The 16,915-nt window shown below is 40.4% G+C and overlaps 1 protein-coding gene across 2 annotated transcripts in view; it reads left to right on the forward strand.

Moving 5' to 3' along the window:
* The window catches only part of LOC101482519 (exostosin-1), a 374,234-nt gene that overhangs the window by 170,758 nt on the left and 186,561 nt on the right, over nt 1–16,915 (forward strand). The gene's annotated exons all lie outside the window — the stretch shown is intronic.

Genomic DNA, 16,915 nt, shown 5'->3' on the forward strand with positions numbered 1-16,915 from the left:
TGTTTTGTTTTTTTTTGGGGTTTTTTTTGCGCCTGTCCCGTTTGGCTCTTTTGCCATCAGAATTGTTGTCTAAAGGCAAAGAAAGATGCCCAACGGATTTACTTTACCAAATTGACCATCCCAGCCTTGCCGTAATGGTCCATTTGATTCACATTTTATTGTTTATTTTATTTTCACTTACTGAATACGGGACAGACTTGACTGGGGGAAAGAAGGGGAGAAAGAAAGAGGGAAAGAGAAACAGCTGAGAAGAGGGACGGGGGAGAAGGGCAAAAGACAAAAACCAAAAGAATGAGCAAAAAAAAAATGCATATATCAATCACCTGGATCACCTGCTGAGAAAGAAAAAAGAAAACAAGCAGAAGAGAACAAGAGTAATAGAATAAACAACATCCCAATGATATATGGGAATATGACAGTAAATACTAAATGTTAAACATTATTGTGCAGCACATAAGATCAACAGAACACAGTGTGCTTTGAGGTAGGAGCCAAAAAGGGTGTAGTTTGTGGGTGTGATCACCCGTGTGTACACCTGTGAGCATGGACGCGCTTGTTTTTTGTTTTTTTAAAAGGTTCCTTCATGTAATGATCTGCTAGAGGGTGGGGGGGGGCCACAGCCCCGTCCTCCAGGGCATGAAGCAGGTATGGAGGAGATCAAAACTCCAGACATCCAGAGGCCCCCAGAACACAAGAGACCAAGGAAGACCAACAGAGGGGCAGCCGCGCCACTGTCCCAGAAAGAGCTGAGGAGAGTCCCAGATGAGGGCTCACTCAGCAGCCGCGGAGCAGAAGCCAGGGGGAGTTGCAGTGACGCGCCCGTGAGCTCCGCCGGCAGCCAGCCGTGCCTGAGTGACCGAGCCCCAGGCCGAGAGGCCGGGGGCACCCCACCTCCGAAGTGGCCCGAGCGAGCCCCAGGCTCCAGGCCCCGATAAGCGGCCGCCAAGGAGTGAGCCGGTGTGTACCTGGACGCCCATCCCCGGACACAAAGAACCACCAACGCACCGATGTCTGAGGGAGTCCGCCACTGGCAGGGGAAGTGGTGGTAGGGGGAGATAGGCCTCCAAACCTTGGAGGGCCTAAGATGTCCCCAGAGAGGTGGCGCCTGACACCCAACCTGACATATAGACACAGAAATACAGGCACACACATATACAAACATCCATTCCCACCCTCATGCTCTCATATGCACTTACTCCACACTCAACCAACGTGGAAACAGACACACGATCACACTCCCCAAGCATACTCTACAAACCGGGTCTAGGTACCCTTGCCCCTTGAGGGGGGAACTGCACCCAGACCCAGGTGGTGTTACCCTTTTCCCTGCGATGGGGGGAGGCAGACCGCCCCGACTCCGCAGCAGCAGGGAGGCCCCACACTCCAGACCGCAGTCGGACGGCCAACTCCTCCTCCAGGTAGCATGGAGCTACCTGCCAGAGAGCAGCAGGTAAGCGCATAGTCCCTCCTGCTAGCCCTCAATGTCTACGTGTATTTAACATTGAGAGGTGGGCAACGACGCCAGGGGTGGGGTGTACACCCTGATGGTAATTTGGATTCCGTGTATCGTGCCCACCCCCAAGATCCTATATGTACAGTGGGGCAAAAAAGTATTTAGTCAGCCACCGATTGTGCAAGTTCCCCCACTTAAAATGATGACAGAGGTCAGTAATTTGCACCAGAGGTACACTTCAACTGTGAGAGACAGAATGTGAAAAAAAAAATCCATGAATTCACATGGTAGGATTTGTAAAGAATTTATTCGTAAATCAGGGTGGAAAATAAGTATTTGGTCACCTCAAACAAGGAAAATCTCTGGCTCTCACAGACCTGTAACGTCTTCTGTAAGAAGCTTTTCTGTCCCCCACTCGTTACCTGTATGAATGGCACCTGTTTGAACTCATCATCTGTATAAAAGACACCTGTCCACAGCCTCAAACAGTCAGACTCCAAACTCCGCCATGGCCAAGACCAAAGAGCTTTCGAAGGACACCAGGAAAAGTATTGTAGACCTGCACCAGACTGGGAAGAGTGAATCTACAATAGGCAAGCAGCTTGGTGTGAAAAAATCAACTGTGGGAGCAATCATCAGAAAATGGAAGACATACAAGACCACTGATAATCTCCCTCGATCTGGGGCTCCACGCAAGATCTCATCCCGTGGGGTCAAAATGATCATGAGAACAGTGAGCAAAGATCCCAGAACCACACGGGGGGACCTGGTGAATGACCTGCAGAGAGCTGGGACCAAAGTAACAAAGGTCACCATCAGTAACACACTACAACGGCAGGGAATCAAATCCCGCAGTGCCAGACGTGTTCCGCTGCTGAAGCCAGTGCATGTCCAGGCCCGTCTGAAGTTTGCCAGAGAGCACATGGATGATACAGCAGAGGATTGGGAGAATGTCATGTGGTCAGATGAAACCAAAGTAGAACTTTTTGGTATAAACTCAACTCGTCGTGTTTGGAGGAAGAAGAATACTGAGTTGCATCCCAAGAACACCATACCTACTGTGAAGCATGGGGGTTGAAACATCATGCTATGGGGCTGTTTTTCTGCCAAGGGGACAGGACGACTGATCCGTGTTAAGGACAGAATGAATGGGGCCATGTATCGTGAGATTTTGAGCCAAAACCTCCTTCCATCAGTGAGAACTTTGAAGATGAAATGAGGCTGGGTCTTCCAACATGACAATGATCCAAAACACACCGCCCGGGCAACAAAGGAGTGGCTCCGTAAGAAGCATTTGAAAGTCCTGGAGTGGCCTAGCCAGTCTCCAGACCTCAACCCCATAGAAAATCTGTGGCGGGAGTTGAAAGTCCGTGTTGCTCGGCGACAGCCCCAAAACATCACTGCTCTCGAGAAGATCTGCATGGAGGAATGGGCCAAAATACCAGCTACTGTGTGTGCAAACCTGGTAAAGACCTATAGTAAACGTTTGACCTCTGTTATTGCCAACAAAGGTTATGTTACAAAGTATTGAGTTGTATTTTTGTTATTGACCAAAAACTTATTTTCCACCCTGATTTACGAATAAATTCTTTACAAATCCTACCATGTGGATTCATGGATTTTTTTTTCACATTCACTTCTTCACATATCATGCATATGCACACATAAACACACACAGCTATTTCAGTTTAAGCATGTATAAAAATTATTATTGTTAGTATTTATATATACAGTACTTAAAACAGATAACGGTCACAAAGTCAAAATAAAAATCTAAAACAATCTAAAAATGTAAACTGAAAACATAAACTAAAAAATAAATTCAAAGGATTAACTGGCACTGCACCACATACATAGTTGATTCTTGAAAGGATAGTTTGACCACCAGGTTAAGCTCCTAAGACCTGATCTCTTTCATGGTATGCATTTTTAATTTCTCTTTGCTATTTGGGCTGATTGGGGCCTGATGAATGTAAAAACAAAGAATTATATTTTTACCTGATTTTGCTCTACAAGGGCCTGATATCCATATATGGGATAAATTTCGATAGAACAGTTACAATATAATGTCCTCGTAAGTGGATATCAGGCCCTTCTAGGGCAAAATTTACTACTGTGGTCTAGACAACCCAAAATGTCCACATATGTGGACGCTGGGTCCTAGGAGGTTAAAGCTGTTCTACTCCTTATTTTACTCAACAGTGATGTGTTGTGCCATTGAATAAATAAAAATGTTAAAGGAGTGTAATAATCAAAAATATGGGTTGTTAGCTGAAGGAAATATCTTGTGTTAGAGGGCTCAAACAAAAAGAGGCTTGAAATACTGAATAAAATTAAATTATTAAAAAAGGAACAATTTCACATAACTTCTTACCTGAAATTCAGTTCACCTGACACTCGGACCGGCGGCCACCTCGGGTCTCTGCTCCTCCTGCCTCCCCTTTCCTTCACCCACCTGCTGGCCTCTACCACTTGCTAATGTTACTGAATCTGTGGAAGCTCCGCGATAGCCACCACAAGAAGTAACGAATAACGACCCTATTTAAATCCCAGTAACGATTAACGCGTTCCTGATTTTGGCATAATAACTAGTCACCGTGCTTGTTACCACAATAATAACGTAGTTACTGTAACGCGTTACTTAATAACACGTTAGTCCCTACACTGCTGATGGGACAGAATGTACCACAGTTAGATCAAGTCCTTTCCTTGTTTCCTTCTTTACCAAAAGAAAAGACATTTAATTGGTATTTTTGTGGATCTCCCTTTTCTGTGGTGGATGCAAGGCCTGATCTGGCCCATAATAATTAAAATACAATGCTCAAAGGCTCTTGTTTTATGAAATAAAAATCCCTGTCACCCCTTTGTTTTAGCAGTAGTATTAGTAAGTTGTGGAATACACCAGGCACAGACACACGCACACACAGGTATGTACTGCCAACTTCCACATTTATTGAAGCTTTGAGTGTTGAGTTTTGACAGCTGACTCAGTCGTACAGTCTGACAGCTCACGAGCCCAGCTGATCTCTCTTCTCGCCGCCCCTCCCCGTCTCACTATAAACACAGCGGAGGGAGACCATCATCAGTACATAAACACCATCAGCTGTTCTTACCGGCCTCGCAGCGCCGCCCTGTTGAGCCTTCTGCTGCACTCCTCCCCTGCAGCTGCGCCCGGGGCCACGCCTCCGCCACATAAGTATTTCATGCCTTATTTTACATTCAGGGTGTTGCCAACATATCATTTGGATTTTGCATTCCAATTGAATAAGATAAAAAAAAAGTTTTTGAAATAGAGAAGGCAGTCTTTTTTTGTTTGTTTGTGTGATTGTTTTATGTAACTTTTGTGAATTTTGGATTTACTGACAGGTGTATATAATGCCTATTGGCACTGAATAATTCCTAGAGACTTCAGCAATAAACAGATATGCATTGAAAGACTGTTTACTAAAATTATCATATGTTGTTTTTCCTACCAAAGTTAATTTAATCATTAGGCAAAAATTATTAATTATTTTGAATAACAACCACAAACAAAGTTTTGCTTTTTGCATTGCAGGTTTTATTCATGTGGACAGTTTGCAAATCAAGCCATTTTACATTTTTGAAAATTTGAGCTGTAGCAAAAATCACTACATTTCAATGTGTCATGCAAAAATCAGACTACTTTTATATTGCTATGCTGCATTTTTCAAACAGAAACCCTTATCCCGTAATTCTTTGTGTCTTCAGAACCAATTCGTCCCTGATGTCGGTTGGGCTTGATTAGTATCTGCTTGTTGGTTTCTGTATGTTGTGAAATTGAGATGAGAAAATGAAAATCAGTGCAGAAGGAATCATTCAGTTGATCAGCAGTGATCCATCAGAAGAATGCTTATTCACAAAAAATATATTTTTCTAATAATTTTAGGCTAAAATTCAGAAAGTCATAGATTTTAGCTGCTTTGTGTTATCTGAAATATTAAATTAGTTGGACATAGCCCAATTTACTTCAGTATGAAATGCCCTGATAATAGACCTAATGAAGGCGGACCATTTTGTTTTGTTTTTCAGCTTTGAAAATGTTGTTTACAGACTTTAGGTTTTAAATAGATGAAATCAACAAAATGAACAGCCTGATCACAATTAGTTACCTGTTGTTCATTTTCTCGGAGTTTCTGTGTGCTGATATGACGGAGACAAAAAAGATACAAAGCAACAGTAATTAGTATGTTCATATTTGGGTGTAATTTTTTTTCTTCAATTTATAATTATGGAATAAATATTAGTTTTTGAGTGTAGCTGCTATAGAAAAGTGACAGCATCAACATTTGTGGAACCTGCATTGATGCCCCACATGTCTCAGTTTTACTATATAACCCCACTGATTACTGAATAGTCTATGACCAATGGCAAAATAAACAATGCATATTATATTCAATATTCCAACACCACAACTTTTTCTGGCTTTTCCCCCCCAAGAGTTTAGTTTTTTGGAGTTATCACTGAATCATGATCAGTTGCGATTTACCTTTCCATGCTTCTTTGCCACCTTTGTATGCTTCTTTTAAACCTCCCCAGATAGATTGAAGGCGCTTAAAAAAGCACTCTCCTGGTTCGGCCATGAGGACAACCAGGGACAACACAAGAAAGAGCATAACAAACTTCATCCTGCAAAATAAAAATATATCAAGACCTATAACGTTATAAATGTGAGCCCCTACCCTACTCTTTCACTGATAACTTGTTCCTCAATGTGTTTTACATTTCAGAATAAATCTTACTTGTGTCACAATACATGTTGAGTTTACATAACCGACAGATTTTGCATTAAGTAAACATGAAATGTCGTTTACCTGAACAGATGGAGTCCAAGTCAATATCTGCAGAGATCTAAACTTTTTAGTGGGGGGTTTGGTTTTAGTGGTTACACTCAGTTTCTCAATAATAGGTGGAAACCCAGTACTATTGCACTACATATATCATTTTGGGTAGGAGGTGCTCTAAAGTGTTTTCAACTTGTGAGAGAGTTTTTTGAGTCATGAGTCAACTTCCATTAACCAATGAAATGAAAACAGAGCTGTGTTCTTAAAATATACACATTTCGAGCTAAACACCAAAAAAAAAAAAAGTATTATAATAATGTGCATCTTCAAAACAAAAAGTTGCCTGATGAAAAGTAATTGAAACAACAGTTTAATTTTCTAGCTTGAATCACTAGGGTTTATTATAAATGTTTTCTAACCTTAACACAGAAATAACCAAGTACATAGGAGATTCAGATTTTTAAAATTCTCTTACTGAGTTTCACTTAGAGTTATTACAGTAGCCAGGTATCTTAGCTGTGGTCAAACACTGAAAACAGGGGCAAACACCTAGTTTAAATCTGTGAAATTACATTACAAAACTGACATAATTTTGCCTGAATAAGCATCCATTCAAAATTTTGTAGGTATTTAGATACCTAGTCTTATTTTTTCTTCGTTTCACTAAAATAATCAAGGTGGAACAACCTGAAATTGTAATTTGTTCTTATTTGTGCTTTTTCAATGACAACATGTTGAAGTAGGAAAAGCAGAAAAGTAGATGACAATGTGCATCCGGGCCAGCTTTCACATTGTCATGGCCTATAACTAAGTGGCAAGTCAAGGCATTAGGCATACTGCAGTCATTGCCATGTTTTTGGTTGATCACAAATTTCAGGTCTAAACCTTTTTTATTATGTGTCTTGATAGTGTGCAAGAAATATATCATTTACCATAATAATTAAACTTGCTAAGACAATAGCACCATTATTGAGTAATTTTACATGCAAGCTTTTTGTCGTCCTTTGCTACTTGCAGTTTTACCAAACACATCTTGAGCAATTTAAAAGTCTCCTAAAACACATTTCTCAGTTTAAGCAATCCTCATGACCAATATAAACACAATGGCTAATCGGATGTCTAGGAAGAGTTTGTAGTTTTTAAAAAGAAAAAGAGATACATTTTCATTATTATAGGAAGATTGAACACATTTGACATTTTAATGCCAACATGCAGATGGAACCTTGTTTCAAAAATTTGCTGTTCTGAAAAGCATTGTTTTTTTTCTTCGTGTGATATGATATGTTATTTTAGGAATAACTAATAGAAAAATATTCTTCTGTAAAACCACCAGTTGCTAACATTTAGCCATCTTATTTAAATTATTTGACTAGAAACATCCATGTCACCAGCTTGACTTCAAAGGCCTTGAGTCCTAAATACACTTTGTGCTCTGAAACTCTTAAGAACATAGAGGAAATGTGACGCTGCTCATCTTATCAGATGTCAAGTCACAGTGCTTGTGCAAGATCATTTGTCAACAACACACATTGATGCTGACGAACAATTTGAAGCAAATTCATATGATGAGTTAGAAACAAAAAAGGGTAGTAACAAAAAGGCCTCGATCACACTGATTGTGCAATAAGTGCAATGTACAGAAGTGTGCCAGAAAATGGTGCAGGCACTTCTAATGAAATCCAAGAGTTACTTTGAGGACACTTAAACAAATTTAGTCTTGTCAACTAAAACCTTAAAATAAGCTTAAGTAAGCAGCAAGACTAAATAATGAGCTTTTTACCAAAACAAATTAAAGTTTATAACTATATAAATATAATCTGTAAGTTTCTACAAGAAGTTCCATCTTGCCTTAACTCCATCAGCGCCATTATATTGCTATGTAGTAACATCCAAAAAGTACCTTTTCCATGTAGTTGTTTTATCACCTGCAGCAATCTTCCTCCACTTTAGGGCTGCAGCTGTCGATTATTTTATTAATCAATTATTCCATTGGTTAATCAAGTAAACAGATAATAATTATTTTTTCTCTTATTAAAAAGCAGTAATAAAAATTCAAATGACAAAAAAACAGGTCTTTCACTTTCACAACAAGCAGGTTAGTTGTTTCTATTTTAGAAATTGCTTTAATAGCTTTACTACTTAAAAGATCTACGTATAAAAAAACAAACTAAACTCTTTCATTACACTTACATGACATAATAAAGCTTTTTTTAAAGAAAATATTTCCTTAAATGCAAATATAAATAATTTAATGTACAGTAATGTCAAATAAAGTAATGTACACCTGCAATCTAAACTAAGGCATAAATTATGTGACAGTATTATATCTCTTCGCGGAGGTACATTTAGTGTGTGTATATTTTTTTGTGCATGTGTGTCTGCATGTTTAAGTGCGATATCGAATGACTGAGTTTTTCTTTGTAAGTCTTTAAAAGGAGCATGTGTTAGGGGCAGTAAAGAAAAGCAAGCGTATCAGCATTCTGATGTTTGCCCTGAGCTTTGATACAAAGTTGAGCTCCTGAAAGGAAGATGTATTGACATTGTAGATGTTAATAATTAAAGTTAATAATAATTCAGTGTCAAACCGAACACCCCCGGGTCTATGGCTTAAAGTTTTACTGGTCCATGTCCATTTTTATTGGCCTTCAGAAAATGTTGTTTTTTCAACATTTTTAATAATAATACAGTCTAATTAATATAATACTTGATTTTATTTCTGTCTTAATCTGAAAAATGTTTGAAATAAATAAGGTCTAGTACACCCAATACCCCCCCTTTAGCTTTACTTCTGCTTCCTGCAAGTACGAGTGCGATACAAAGTGGGATGGCTAGGAAAGCATCAGCCTTCAGGAAGCTGCCTAATTTAAACATCGTATCAAACTTAGTTAACCATTGACTAAGTTGACTTTTGTAACTTTACTGTGGATTTACTCTATTTAAAACAAAGTACAATGCTACTACTAACAAGCTCCAAAGTTCACTTTTCTTCATGTCAGAGTTTGTGGACCTATCTGCTTAGGTTGCTGGCAGGCTATCTCAGCTGCTTTAATGCGTTAGGCAGAATACAGCTTTGAGAGGTCAGCAGTCTGTCACAGGATTAACACAGACATACTGTACAGGCAACCATTCACACTCATGATCACCCATATGGGCAATTTATAATCGCAAATTAACCTAACCCCACTAACTGCATGTCTTTGGACTGTGGGAGGAAGCCAGAGTACTTGCGCACCTACACATGTGAAGAAAGTTAGGAATGCCATGGCTAACATATTTTACTTAAAAAATCACTGTTGGTGAAAATACAATACACTCTCTTGTTATGACTTAATAACAACAGACAAAGTTTGTCTTTTTATTCTATTGCAGTTTTATTTATTGAGCAGTTTGCAGCAGCAAGGTTTTTTTTTTTTTTTATATTTTTTTGGTTTCCAGTTATTAACTTCCTAGGACCTGGCATCCATATATGTGGACATCACATTTTGGGTTATCCAGACCAAAATACTACATTTTGCTTTACAAGTGCCTGATATCCACTCACAAGGACATTATACTGCCACTGTTCTATTTTAAACAAATATCCTCATATGTGGATCTCATTTTTCTCAGGAACAAAAATTAGGTTAAAAAAAAAATCTGGTAATTCTTTGTTTTTACATTCATCAGGTGCCAATCAGCCCAAATATCAAAGAGAAATTAAAAATGCATGCCATGGAAGAGTTTGGGTCTTAGGAGGTTAAGGCATAATAGTCAACATCAACAACAACAAAGACTCCTTGTCTGTTGATTGCATTGCAAAGCATAAGGGGGCCCTGGATCCCCACCAAACTGCTCCTTAAAATGTCATAGTTCTATGACATCACAGCATCTTCAAATTCGTCGAAGTTCACAGCCTTAGGTCCAGGCCTAGGTGTAGAAGATTGAAGTCGGAATACTTGAAAAAGTCACCATATCTATTAAATGATACTTTTTTCTTTAAAATTTCAGTCATTGTTAATAACTTTTAACTATTAAAGAAGAGTACTTACTTAACCACGCTCTGAATCAGTTCCTTAAGGACTTTTTCGACGACTTCTCCTAAAACGACATGTTAAAAAGAGTTATCAGGACATGACGATATATGCATATACATTGAGAATATTGTTCTTCAGCTTTTGATACTGATCTGGGAAATGAGGCTGTTGAATAAACACTTAAAAAGTTCTTATTTCTACCTACAATTACATTACAACATGTTAATGTAAGATCAGCACAGTGAACATTTTTATTTCCATCTGTAAGAATTTATATTCGAAGGTATTGCTCTGTTCTGTTCACAGCTTCCCACCTTGCTCCCACTCTTACAACACTCTTAGGTATGAATAGCATGGGTGGAGGTGGGCTGGAAATGAATGGATGTGCAAGTAATGGAGACTGGCTACAACAGCTTTATAGATTCGTCAATCCAGTGACGTGAAATCAGACAGGTGGTCAAAATCCCCCCCCCCCCCCCAAAAAAAATAAAAATGAACAGATAGATACAAAAAACTGTGTCATCTGAGAAATCAGTTGGCATTAACTTAACATTGTAGCTGAGCTTCACTTGACTGAACTAAAGTCATGTTGCATTTTCTCTTTCTGTGTCCTGTAACATCTTGTTGGGACAACTAAAATCAGTTATCTAATTAGGATTTTAAGTTTAATTGAATATAAAAAACAAAAAAACAAAAAAAACAAAAAAACAAACATTTTATTTAGCACTGATCCCTCTTGTTTTACCTCAGTTCAGTTCAATATAATTCTTTTTGCCAAAGACCAAACTCACTCACATCTCACATTATTTAGAGAACGGGAAAAGGGTAGGAAGTAGTGGCACGTTTTTTTTTCATAGATGAAAAAACACATCGCTCTACCCTTGGCCTAACTCTCGACGGGACCACCCTATATCTCCCGATCACTCGATCTTTTTTCTATTCTTTTTTCATTAGTTATATATAAAGTTTCAGAGAACACTACAAAAGGATAATAAAGTTCAGTAAAAGTTTGATGTTTTGAACGTTTGATCTTTCACGGCCTCAGTTTTGCTATAATGATACAGCTCTAACTTACCAGAAACCTGCTTTCCTTGAGGTTGAAGTTCTGTAGGATCAGCCATGAAGAGGACCAGTGTAAATACAAGAAAGATTATGGCAGACTTCATTCTGAAACACAAAAAAGATATCACAGTAGTATTTCTAGATTCAAATAAATTAATTCACTCATTCAGTCATATTCATTGTTACGACTTTGTATTTATAAATAAAAATAGTGTGCTACTAGCCTACCTACTCACCTTTCAACAGATTAATGAACTTAACATCTGTGTTCAACTAACTGTTTGCACTAAAACACTTGCCATGTGATCAAGTGCTCTGTATAGAGTAAAGGCATAGACACATTTTCAGTACAATGCTCAATTACAATCTGAATTTTGCCCTAAAAGGTTATAGAGAGTCAATATAATACATGTTAATGAACACAAGCTTAAATTGTAACATTTAACACTGCAGGAAGTTAATAACAAGTGTCTGTTTATCAAAAAAACGAACCATTAAAATAAGAACTGAAAGTTTCTGTATTCATGATGTGTATATCGAAGTAAATATATAAAATATAAATATATAAAATATAAAATATTATATAAAAATATTAATATTATATAGAAGGAACTAAAGCAAATCTTGTTTTTGACAGGTAAGGAAAAAAACAATTAAGACAGTTATCTCAGTTAGGTCACTGACGTGTCATTAATGTTTGGCATTAAATGTCTTAAAAGATATGCTTTCGTATTAGTGTAATTTAACATAACTATGAACTAACATAAAAACATGCTGACATACGTTGTGGAAAAACAAACAAACAAATGCTATTTAATTCAACTTTAAACATTCAATTTTTTTCATTTGTTTTTTGTGAAATATTCATTTCTCTTACCCAATGTTGACCACTAAGAATTTGCTTTAATTTTAGAAAAAATGTGCTTATGATGCTTTGTCACGTCTGTGGATGCCCTTTTATCAATAAGGATCTTGTTCTGTCCTCACTAAGCGTTGTCCTCAGCTGTAGACTCAGCTATACAGACAGCTAAACACTCTCCTAATCAAAATCCAGGGAACAGGCCAATGTGTTGAGTTGGATGATTTAATAAGGAAAAAGTGTGAAACTGTTGACAAAACCAGAAATAAACCAATAAAAAAGTTGCCTCAATATACAGTATAACAAACACATATTCAAAAATATGAGCACAATATTTATCTGCTTAGTGAGTGCCCGAATAAAACATCAAATGAAATCACACTCATGATCAAAACGTTAAAGAAACCACATGACATATGAGCTAGCTTAACCTTACTAGCTTAGGTTATACATGCATTCAAATTAAATTCTAACTACAAACTATATCACGCCTTCACAACAAATAATAATGCACACAAGTTGTCTCAGTGATAACAAACAATATTACTCACAGATGATGCCGTTTATCAGCTGGATGGCAACAGATTAACGGAGGTGAAACTGCCTCTGGCTAGATCTTACAGAGTAAAAAAAAATACACAAAAACAACCACTAGAGGGCAAACTGCTGCAGAACAGAAAATACCTAATGCCAGCATACTCCCCACCTGACATCCCTAGGATGTCAAACTGCACATCACTTGACAGAGTTTCTCTGCAACAGGAGTATAACTTCAGACACTGGCCTTAGGTAAAGTTTTGGAACACTGTCTCTGAAAACTTTCACCTCGACCTTCCTGACCTTTCCATTGTCACTTGGAAAAGTCCTTATGATCAGTCCTGTGGGCCAGTCATGTCTCTTCAGTGAATTGTCTTTCATTAGAACAACGTCTCCGTCCATGAGATTAGGTCTCTCCGTTCTCCATTTCTTTCGACCTTGTAGACTACTGAGGTACTCCCTTTTCCACCTCTCCCAGAATGTGTTGGCCAAGCTTTGAACCTGATGCTACTGACGTCTGAAGATATTACTATCATCAAAGTTACCAGGAGGAACAGGGAGTACAGCAATCTTCTGAGTTAGCAGCATAGCAGGAGTGAGGATGAGAGGTTCGTCTGGATCTGTGGACACTGAAGTAAGTGGTCTGGAATTGACAATTGCAGTTACCTCTGCCATAAATGTTGTCAGGACCTCATGTGTGAGCTGAAAAGACCCAAGCTTGAGGAACATTGCGTCAAGGATCCGACGTGTGACACCGATCATCCTCTCCCAGCTTCCCCCCATGTGTGAAGAGTGGGGAGGGTTAAACAGCCATACACAGCCCTGATCAGACAGGTAGTTGGACACTTCCTTGTTGTTACAGCCTTTGGAACTGATCCCAAGCTCTCGACAGGCTCCAACAAAATTAGTACCACAGTCTGACCTTAGCTGTTTGACAGGCCCTCTAACTGCAAAGAAGCGTCTTAGAGCGTTAATGAAACTGGATGAATCCATTGATTCGATGACCTCGATGTGTATGGCACGCACGCTCATACATGTGAAGATGATTGCCCAACGCTTACTGTTGGCTAGCCCTCCACGTGTCCTCCTTGAGGTGACACACCATGGTCCGAACACATCCAATCCAACAAAGGTGAACGGAGGATCTGTACTCAAGCGATCAGCAGGCAGGTCTGCCATTATCTGCTCCTCCTCTCTCCCACGCAATCTTCGACATGTCACACAGTTGTAGACCAAACTGCTGACAGACCGTCTTCCTCCAACAATCCAGAAACCAGCACTCCTCAAAGCGCCTTCCGTCAAGTGTCGTCCTTGATGGCAGACTTGCTCATGGCAGTGTCTGATAAGCAAGGAGGTAACATGATGTTTACCAGGCATGATAACTGGCTGACCCTCTTCTGCTGTGAGCTGTGACTTTTTCAGTCGTCCTCCGACGCGGAGAAGACCTTCAGAATCAATGAAAGGACAAAGCTTGCTGAGAGAGCACTGTTTAGGGACCTGACCTCCCTTTTGTAAGCAGTGTATTTCTTCTGAATAGACCTGCCTTTGGACAGCAAGAAAAATTCTGATCCTTGCATGATGCAGCTGGTCTGGACTGAAAAGCAGCTTGCAGTTGTGCCAACCGTGGCAAGGACCTTCTTTTGCTGCCCTTGTAAAGGAGTAAGCAATGTGGCAGAGCCTGGCAATAGCTCTGGTGAGTGACCTCCAACTTGAAAATCGCTCAAAGCGTTTACTGCCCAGCTGAAATGACAAATTTGTGGCACAAGTCACTACTTCTGGACGTAGTTCCACATCTGTTGCGGGTTCAACTAGGCTGAAAGCTTCCTGTTTTAAGTGACAATGTTGCTTGTCTACAAGAAAGGCTGGTCCAGACAACCAGGAGGAAGCTGCAAGCTGGTTAGCTGGAATTGCTCTAGTTGCATGGTCAGCTGGGTTGACATCAGAAGGAACATAGTTCCATTGGCTTTTGTTGGTTGAACGTCTGATCCTTTGTACCCTGTTATGAACATAGACGTAGAACCGTCTAGAGTCATTAAATATATACCCAAGTACTACTTTACTGTCTGAGAAAAGCTTGATGTCGTCTACCTGAATGTCTAACTCTGCAGACATAACCTCTGCCAGTTCCACTGCAAGAACGGCTGCACAGAGCTCAAGCCTTGGGATGGTGATGTCAGGCTTAGGTGCCAACTTTGTTTTCCCAAACAGGAATCCAACTTTGCTATGTCCTGCAGCATCTGTGACTCTCAGATAAGCAACAGCAGCAATAGCTTTGGTAGATGCATCACAAAAGATACAGATCTCCTTGCTCTGAGCTGTGGAGAGTGGGACCATTGTGTAGGCCCTTGGGATCTTCAACTCTCTTAGGTCTTGAAGAGATGTGCACCACCTCTGCCACTGTTCAAGCTTTTCTCGGGGCAGTGGTGCATCCCAGTCACAAGTCTCAGTGGTGAGTTCTCTCAAAATGAGGCGGCCCTGAACACTGAAGGGAGCAGCGAACCCCAACGGGTCAAATAAGCTGTTGATAGTAGACAACACACCCCAACGTGTAAAGGGTTTTTCTGCGCAGTCCACACGGAAAGTTAGAGTATCTGTAGCAAGATCCCAACCAAGACCCAGGCTGCGCTGCATGGGAGGGGAGTCCTGACCCACGTCCAGGTCTTGCAGGTTGCTAGCTAGATCTTCAGCTGGAAATGCCCTCATGACCTCAACACTGTTAGACACAATCTTGTGTAGTCTGAGGTTGGATTGCGCTAGCATGTCTTGTGCACCTTTCAGCACTTTGATGGCATCTTCTGCACTGAGGAAAGATTTTAGGCCATCATCAACATAGAAATGTCTGTGCACAAAGCTCCACACTTCGGGTCCATAGTCCTCTTCACCCTCCATAGCCGTCCTCTTCAGGCCATAAATGGCCACAGCTGGCGAGGGACAGTTACCAAACACATGAACCCTCATGCGGTACTCCAGCACTTTGTCATCAAGTTGGTGGTTACGAAACCACAAGAATCGGAGGTGGTCCCGATGATCCTCCCTCACTAGGAAACTGTGGAACATCTGTTGAATGTCTGTCATCACAGCAACTGGGTCCATTCTGAAATGCATGAGAACCCCAATTAGGGTGTTGTTGAGGTCCGGGCCTTGTAAGAGCACATCATTCAATGAGATGCCTTTGAACTGTGCGCTTGAATCAAAGACGATCCTTATTTTTCCCGGTTTCTGGGGGTAATAGACACCAAAGGAAGGTAAATACCAATACTCTTTGTCAGTGTTACGTGCCAAGGGGTGTGGCTTTGCTTTTGTACGCTGTTTTGTGTTCTATTCATCTTTCAGGCATCAGGCCTCCTCTGATTGGCCAGTTCGAAGTTGATTGGCAGGGGTCTATTGGCTGGACTGGGCTCAGTTGGCCAATCACACTCCAAGGAACACTACAAATGAGCCGCTCCCTGGCCAGCTGGGGGCTGCTGGCTTCTGCTTTGACAAACATTTGCGAACAAGCATCTTTATGTTGTGTGTGGTGGGAGGCTGGACAGGTAAGCCGGGGTACCCTATACACTGGTTGTAGATTTTACTCTGTTAGTCACACTAGGTTATGCGGTTGATGCCACCCTTGTATGTTTTCACTGACTTTTATCGAGTAGCTAGGTAGGCCTTTTGTTTTGCATTTTTCTTTCAGTTAAGCTAGGCCCTGGAAGCTACTGACCTCTTTTTGTTTTATTACTTTCTTTGATTTGGATCAACCACCCAGTCCTCCTCCCCCACCTCTTTACTGTTGTTAAATTTGACTATCCAGGCAAGCGCCCAATAAATCCTGCCTGATACTTAACTGTTCTGTGGTCTTCCTCCTTCATTGATTGTGGTTGTCCAGTGTTGCTGTCTCCTTCCTACCTTTGCCTCCGCCATGGTGGGGGGGACGTAACACAAGTGGGGGCTCGTCCGGGATCGTTGTATGTGGTGGACAACCTGTATTAATGAGGACGGTGCCGTGATTTTAGGGTGTCTACGTTTCATAGTATCAGCCGGAGATGAGTTTCGACCTGCCTGGTTTTGTTAGTCACCCTAGCGTTGACAAAGTTGACTTGTGTCGCAAAGACGACCTGTTGAGTATTGCTGCCCAGTATAACCTTTCCGTACCAAAGTATGGAGTGAAGAAGGATATTAAGCAGGCTTTGTTGGAGGGATTATTCGA

This window comes from Maylandia zebra, linkage group LG15 (assembly GCF_041146795.1).
Source record: "Maylandia zebra isolate NMK-2024a linkage group LG15, Mzebra_GT3a, whole genome shotgun sequence".
Taxonomy (NCBI): Eukaryota; Metazoa; Chordata; class Actinopteri; order Cichliformes; family Cichlidae; genus Maylandia; species Maylandia zebra.